Raw genomic sequence first — 9040 nt, 5'->3', positions numbered from 1 at the left:
TTTAATAACAACCAGCCCTTCCTCTCTCTCAGAAGTGAATAGCACAATAAGTAAGATTTATAAGAACAGTCAGGAATAGGATATAAATAGTCACATCATCAACCAAATCAATGGAAAATTTCTAGCATTTGTATTTAAGAATAAAGATGGACCCTTACAGGGCACACACCCAGTGACCCACTTTCTCTAGTCATGTTACATCTGCCTACAGTTAACTTCCAGTCACTCCAATCAAACTAGAATGAATTGATTATTTTACAGTTAACATAAGCATTCTACCTCTGAATATTCCTTCATTAACAGGAGCTTTTGGATGATGCTTCATATCTAAATTATATCAAACTATAAAAACAAATATATAAAATATTTGACAATAAATCTAACTAAGGAAATCAGAGTCCTCTCCAATTAAACCTAGAGAACATTGAACAAATAAGCTGAAGACCTTAGAAGATGTAAAAACCTCTCATTTCTTGAGGAGAAAAAATTAATATTTTCAATTAATAAATTCAAAACAATCATAAAAAACTATAATATTTTCCACAGAAATAGAAAGAATTCCTAATATTTCTGTGGAAGAATAAAAGACCTAGAGTAGACTAAACAATAATTAGCAAGAAGAGTGATGTTGGAACCCTAACAATATGTAATCTTAAATTATACTACAAAAAATAGTATGGCACTGGCACAAAAGCAGTCATGAAAAACAATGGAATAGAACAGAAGACATAAAGATAAAACCACATATACACAGTCATCTGGTACTTATCCAAGTTGCCAAAAACAGAGAAAAGATATATAGATAGATAGATATAGATAGATAGATAGATAGATATAGATAGATATAGATAGATACAGATATATATATATAGATATATATGATTTTTATATAATTTTCAGTTGTTATTGAACACAATACCTATATTTTATTTATTTATTTAATTTGGTGCTGAGGATCAAACCTAGTACCTCACACATGCTAGGCAAGTACTCTACCACTGAGCCACAACCCTAGCCTAAGGAAAGAGCTTTTTTTTTTTTTTTTTTTTTTTTTTTTTTTAAAGAGAGAGTGAGAGAGGAGAAAGAGAGAGAGAGAGAATTTTAATATTTATTTACTTATTTTTTGTTATCGGCGGACACAACATCTTTGTTTTGTATGTGGTGCTGAGGATCGAACCCGGGCCGCACACATGCCAGGCGAGCGCGCCACCGCTTGAGCCACATCCCCAGCCCAAGGAAAGAGCTTTTTTAACAAATGATGCTAGGAAAACTGGATGTCCCTATGTATAAGAATAAAACTAAATGTTCTTTTCTTGTTCTGCATAAAAGTTAACTCAAACCCAATATTGGCCACCTATTCAAGCATTAGCCAAGACACCTGGTATCCTAGTGGCCACAGCCTTTTAGTGCCTAGGTAGCTATGCATGGTGAAACAACTTCCTAAACTCCTGTAAAAGTAGGGTGTTCCACTGGTCTCCTTTCAAGAAATTTTTACTTTTTAATCCTTGAGCCTGAGATGTGTGTAATCTTCCAAATTCCTGAGATGACTTCATGTCATTTTTTCTATTAATTCTAGGTAAAGTATTTAATGTTTCTTTTAGTGATTCTAATCTCTTTGACAACCATGCTTCTCTTAACCTCAGTTTTTCTTGAAGTTTTCTGAATAAAGTGGAAATTTTTCAAATATTTCCTGTTTGCTTTCTGGTCCTGATTATCACAAAAATGTCAAAAATCTTCCAGTAATATTCATGCCAGACTAAGAAGTACATTACCTTTAAATTCAGTTTCACAGAAAGTCATAAGACACTGAAAGAATGCAGAAAACTTATTCAGAATATAACATGAATGATCTCTATTCCAATTTCCAAGATTCTCCTTGACCTCTGAAAGCAAATGAGCCCAGTCTTTTCTGTTCACAATCATTTCTGATCTTTGGTTCTCCCACCAGAATTGTTCATTAAGGTCCACTTATAGCATTCAAAAACTTTTCCAGTGTGCATCATTAAATTTTCTAAAATTTCTCCCATAAATTACAAAAGACTCCATATACTTCTGAACCTCATGGTCAGGTTGCTTCTGAACCTCATGGCAAAGACACAACTTCTGGTGCCAATTTTTATTTCAGTTAGCTTTTTGGCCTCTCTGACCAAAAGACTTGCAAAGAAAAATTTTAGAAAAAAACATTTATTTGGATCTTACGGTTTCATAGTTCTCAGTCCTTAGATGTCCATTACTCTGGACCCAAGATGAGGCAAAACATCATGGTAGAAGGCATTAGCAAGGAATACAGTTCGGGATACAGCAACCAAGAAGCAGTGAGACTTTTCCTCTCAACAAGATTAAAATTTATGGCCCAAAGTCACAATCCAATGATAAACACCTCCTCCAGCCAAATGCTGCCTACCTACAGTTATCTCTCGGTTAATTCCTATGAGTTAAACAGTGTATTGATTAGGGTAAGACTCTTATAACCCAATTATTTTACCTCTAAACTTTATAGCATTGTCTCACACATAAGCTTTTGGGGTACATATAATATCTAAACCCTACCAGAGGCCCTATAGAATGGGAAAAATATTGCCAGCTATTTATCTGACAAGGAAATAATATCCAGCATATATCAAGAACTCCAAAAAACTTACCATAAAAAAAAGAAAGAAAAAGAAGAACAAACAAAAAATCACCCAATCTAAAAATGGGAAAAAGCACTACATCAATATTTTTCAAAAAAACAGCATAAGTTACCAAAAAATATGTGAAAAAGAATGTTCACCATTCCTAGTAGAGAAAGGCAAATCAAAACTATAAAAAACTACATTGAGATTTCATCTCACCTCAATTAGAATGGTAATCATCAAGAATGCAAATAATAAATGCTGGAAAGGATGTGGGAGGAAATATACACTTGTAATTGTTGGTGGGATTGCAAATTAGTACATACAATCAGAATAGCATTATGGAATTTCCCCCAAATGCTATGAATGCTATCACCATATGACCCATCTATTTCACTCTTTGCCATTTATCCATAAGAACAAAAATTATTATACTCTAATAATACAGGCATATCAATGTACATAGCAGTGCAATTTACAATAGTCAAATATGTAAGCAGTCCAAGTGCCTATCAACAGAAAAATGGGTAAAGAAAATGTGATACCTATGAACAATAGAATTTTATTCAGCCACAAAGAAGAAATTATGGTATTTCTGGCATATGTATGGAACCAGTGAACAAAATAAGTTAAATAAGCTACACTCAGAAAGTCAAAAGTTAAATGATTCATTTCATATGTCGATATTGGAAATAGATAGGAAAATATACCTGAGGGATTTCATAATATTAGGAGGGATGTCAGTGGGGTACAAGATGGAAGTTTAGGGGGGGGGAGAGAAAGAATGGGAAATGGTAGAAACAGCAGAATGAATATGACTAAATTATGCTGTGTACATATATGAATATACCACAGTAAATTCCACCTTTATATATATCTATGAAGCATTAAAAATAATAAACAAATAGAAACAAGTTAAGTAGGTTAAAGGAAGGAGTGCACAAAAAGGGAGGAGTGTCTGGTGAAAATACTAGTTATTTTAATATAGTGTCTTATAGTCCATGCATGTAAGAATATGTCAAAATTAACTTTACTATTATGTGTAACTATAATGCACTGATAAGAACATTTAAAAGGTTACAGATGATATATATGTAAACAGAAGTTATTAACACTTATTCATGATAAAAACACAGAAGAAACCAGAGAGAGAGAAAAGAAATTACCTCAACATCTTACAGGTTACTTTATACAAACACAAGGACAACAAACATCTTAGAGGTTACTTTATACAAACACAAGGACAACATCATACTGAATTCAGGAAAATTGAAACAGCTTTCTTTAAAATCAGGGAGAATAAAAGCATATCAACTCTCACCAGTCTGACTCAATATAGTAATTGAAATATTAACCCAGGCAATAAGGAAAGAAGAAAAAAAAAAGGAAATGGAAGATATATAAATAAGATAGGAACAACTCAAATATCACTTTTTGTATATATGATTTTATGCTTAGAAGATGCAGAATGCTCCCCTAGAAGATGAATAGAGATAATAAACAAAATTAGAAAAGTACTAGAATATAAAATCAGTATGTGGAAGTCAATAACTTTTATATGCACTAATAATGAATCTGATTAAAGAAGAAATCAAAAGCACAATTCCATTAAAGTAGCTTCAAAAAATACAATAAATACCTAGGAATAAGTGTAAGCAGGTTTTAAAAAACTCTACTACCTAAGTTACAAACACTGTAAAAGAATAGATTGAAGAAGACACTAAAAGATAGAAAGACCTATGTTCATCGATATGCAGATTTAATACTTTTTTAAAAGTCCATATCACCAAAATCATTCTATAGCTTTAATGTCATTCTCATTAAAATTCCAATAACATTCTTCACAGATCTAAAAATATAATCTTAAAGTTTGTAAGAAAATACATATAATCCAGAATAGTCAAAACAACTCTGAGCAAAATATGTAAAGCTGAAAGCATCTCAATATCAGGTGTCAAATTATATTGCAGAGCTGTTATAACTAAACAAGTGTAGTACTGGCATAAGAAAAGACATCTAGACCAATTTACAGGGGTAGAAGCCAGAAATAAAAACCCAGACAAATGCAGTCATGTAGTCTTCTGTTCTTTTTTTTTTTTTTTTTTTTTTTTTGGTGTGTGTTGGGGGATACCAGGGATTGAACCTAGGGGTATTCAACCACTCAGCCACATCCCTAGCCCTTTTTGTATTTTATGTAGAGAAAAGGTCTTACTGAGTTGCTTAGATCCTCACTATTGCTGAGGCTAGCTATTGATAGGATCAAATCTAGCACCTTGCACATGATATTGCTGAAGCTAGCTTTGAGCTTATGATCCTCCTGCCTCAGCCTCCCAAGCCACTTGGATTACAGACTTGTGCCACCAAGACTGGCTCAGTCTTCTGATCTATGCAAAAGGAATCAAAAACATTTTTTATAGATAAGACAGCTATTTGAAAAAAAATGGTGCTTGGAAACCTGAATATCCATATGCAGAGAATGAAACTAGATCCTTATCTCTCACCCTATACAAAAGTTAACTCATAACTCATAACTAAGAATTAGACCAGAAACTATACAACTACTCCAACTTAACGGAAGATTGACCCTCCAACACATATATGCAGGGAACACCAACAGATAAATGAAAATAATGTTCAACGTTATTAAACATTAGATATGTACAAATCAAAACCTCAATGACATACCACTTCAAGCCACACAGAATGACTGTATTAGTCAGGTCTCTCTAGAGGAACAGAATCAACAGGAAGTATAATTATTAAAAGGAACTTATTAGTTTGGTTTACATGATCAGAAACTGGATAGTAAACAATGGCCAACAGCAGGATGGAGATCTGGGAGAACCTGTAGCTGCACAGTCCAAGAGGCTGAAACCCGACTAGAGGGATCAAGGGTGCTAGCCTAGACTGAAACCTAAGCCATCTGGAGAATCACTGTCAGAGTCCATTTTGGCAGAGTGAAGAAGTGAGAATCCTCTATCCTCAGAGGATCACAACAGCAATCAAAAAAATCTGTTTAAGAAGAAGGGAGATTGCATGTATTGCTGCTTCTTTGTTCTTCCAACTTTTTTCTTTAATTTTTGTTTAGTTGTAGTTGAACACAACACCTTTGTTTTATTTATTTATTTTTACATGGTGATGAGGATCAAATCCAGCACCTTGCAAATGCTAGGCCAACACTCTATTGCTGAGCCAAAACCCCAGCCCTTCTGCTCTTCCAAATTATATTACATCCAAGCCATAATAGTATTGGTGGGTGCTGCCCACACTTAGGGAGAGTCTCCTATTTCATTTGGCTATCCCACATACCAATCATTCCTAGACATACCCTCACTGACACACCAGGATTCACTAAATCCTTGGCATCTCTTAATCCAATCAAGGTGAAAATTCAAATTAAGCATTACTATGATATACACTAAAAGTAACTAAAGATAACAATTGCTGGTGGTGATTATGAAAAAAGGGAACCCAAGAAACTGTAGATGAAATGTATGTTATAACAGCCATCATGTAAATCATTTTGGAGTTTCCACAAGAAATTAAAAATAGAAGTATATGTGTTCTAGTATCACCACTAGTGAATATACATGCAAAGAAAATGAAATCAGTATGCTGAAGAGACATCTCCACTCCTTTGTAAATTGCAGCACTATTCACAATAGGCAAGAACAGAAAAAACCTAAGTGGCCATCAGCTGTTGAATGGACAAAGAAAATTAGGTACATACATGCAATTAAATACTATTCAACTTAAAAAGATTGAAATACTGTCATTTGCAATAACATTAATGGGAATGGAAAGTATTGTGTTGAGTGAAATAAGCCAGACAAATCGAGGTATCACAAAGTGAGGTATCACAATATCACTCATATGTGCAATTCATAAAAGTTGATCTCAAAGAGGTTAAGAGTAATATGGTCAAAACTAAAACTGGGGGAATTAGGGGTCTTTTGAGAGCCACAGCCGAAGGGGCCCCAGCAAACTCCCAGCTGATTGGCTCACCGTGGCCCCAGCAAACTTCCAGGCTGCCAACTGATTGACTTCTCTGCGGTGATGCTCATTGGGCTGTTTCCCTGCCCTTTAAGATCACGGTGCTGCTTGTTGGGGGACTCTTTTGGCTCCACCTATTCCACCCAGCCAATCAGCCTCAAGAACAGGAGAAATGGGGGGTTGAGAGGCTTATGGGAAGCCGGTGGTGGCAGTTGGGCTCTGAGGGAATTCCTGAAGAGCTCGTGTGGTGCTCCGTGTGTGTTCTAAAAATAAAGTTCGTTTCTGCTTGATAAGTGGCTCGTGCATTGTGCCCAGCCAGACTTCAGCATTTGGTGGCCCGTATGGGAAACGACTGGGGGTAAGTGATAAGGTAAACTGCTCGCCCCTGAGGGCACGGCGAGGGTATGGGTAGCCATTTTAAGATTCTTCTTTCGTTTCATTTTGCTTTTGTTTTAAGTTGCCTGTCCCTGGAGATCGGTGAGATGGAAGAAAAACCGCTCACATCTGAGGAAAAACTATTTATGTCTGAGGGACAGATAGGGAGAAAGGACAGATGGACACTTCAGGAGGATAGAAAGGCTGATATAATGATTTTTTGTTGTTCCATTTTTGTTTCATTCTGTTTCGGTTTTGTTTGGCGTTATCTTGTTGGGTTGTATTATAGTTATAGTAGAAATATGGGATCAGAAATTAGTAAAAAGCAAACTGAAAGAGTGTTAAGTAAATTGTTAGAGGAAGGAGGCATCTCAGTAAAATCAAGAGCAGTCAGGGCATACGTTGATACAATACAAAAATGTAGCCCATGGCTTTTTAAGGAGGAGTTGTTAAATATATCAAAATGGAACCATCATGGTGAAGATTTAAAAAGAATAGAAAATAAAAGCCCAGGAACTCTGCCAGTTGGCATATTGCCATTGTGGATGTTCATATCTTGTTTGCTTAGTCCAAAGCCTTCAGTTCAGACAATGGTAGAGGAAGGAGAAGACATATTGATTCAAGAAAAAGAGAAGGTCTCTCGAGTTAGTCAGACAGAGGAAAAGATTCAAGTAAAAGAGAAGGTCTCTCGAGCTAGTCAGAGGAAAAAATTCAAGAAAAAGAGAAGGTCTCTCAAGCTAGTCAGAGGAAAAAATTCAAGTAAAAGAGAAGGTCTCTCAAGCTAGTCAGACAGAGGAAAAAAGTTTAGAACAGAAAAAGCCATCAGGGGAAAAGTTACAACAGGAGACTGCTACTAACACCTTTCTATCAGAGGGCATTGTTAGAGTCTGTAAACAAGTCTGGATGGCGCCTGGCAAAATGCCAGAGGGAGTGGTTTGTGAAGTAACTCCAGTGAGCCATTAAGTGTGGAGATTCCTTATTTGTTGACTGCTGTATCTAGTTTATGTTAATGCCATTAAGTGTGGAGATTCCTTATTGGTTGACTGCTGCATCTAGTTTATGTTAATTAGATAAGCTGTGTAGAATGTATAAATACCGTTCCTGTCCTACAATAAACGGCTCCCACTCCTGCTGTATCAATGTACACAAGTTGTTCATCACCCCCTGGTTATTTTGCTGCAGCCGGACTGTGGCAGGGCATAAGTGTCCAACCAACAGCACCACCTCCATATGCTGGGAGGCCCCCAACCCCCACAGTTGATAGATGGGATCCTGAGACAGGACCTCAAATATTAGCATGCCCTGTATTTGAGCAGGCAGGAGGGCAGTGAATTCACCATGCTTTAGATTTCAAAACAGTGAAGCAGCTAAAAGAAGCTGTAACAACTTATGATCCTCAAGCACCCTTCACAGTAAGCATGGTCAAATCCATTACCAACTTGAACATGACGCCATCAGATTGGACTAGTATGTGTAAAGCTGTGCTAAATGGAGGAAAATACCTGCTATGGAAGGTTGCCAATCAGGAATTTTGCAAGGAGAGGGCTAGGCGAAATGCAGCAGCTGGTTATCCTCAGAGAAATCTAGATATGTGGTCAGGAAAGGGACCTTATGAGGATCAGCAGCAACAAATCGCATATGATCCTGCCATATACTTATAAATTGCTGTAGATGCGGTTAGAGCATGGAAGACTTTACAAGGATATGGAGGTTTACAAGGTCAATTAAGGTAATACAAGGAGCTAATGAACCTTACGCTGAATTTGTAGATAGGCTTATTCAAACAGCTACCAGAGTTTTTGGGAATACTGAAAAACAATGCCATTAATAAAACAACTGGCTTATGAGCAAGCAAATTGTTGGTGTAGAGAGGTCATTATACCATGGAAACATGAAGATTTAAATACATATATTAAATTATGTAGAGACATTAATGAACAAGGGCAAGTCTTGGCAGCTACAGTACAACAGGTTTTAGATGCCAGGCCAAAAAACATGCTACAATTGTGAACAAACAGGACATTTTAAAAGGAATTGCCCAATAGGAGGAGGGTTTA

The sequence above is a fragment of the Callospermophilus lateralis genome, chromosome X (assembly GCF_048772815.1).
Source record: "Callospermophilus lateralis isolate mCalLat2 chromosome X, mCalLat2.hap1, whole genome shotgun sequence".
In the NCBI taxonomy this organism is placed as follows: domain Eukaryota; kingdom Metazoa; phylum Chordata; class Mammalia; order Rodentia; family Sciuridae; genus Callospermophilus; species Callospermophilus lateralis.
This window is presented reverse-complemented; position numbering follows the sequence as displayed.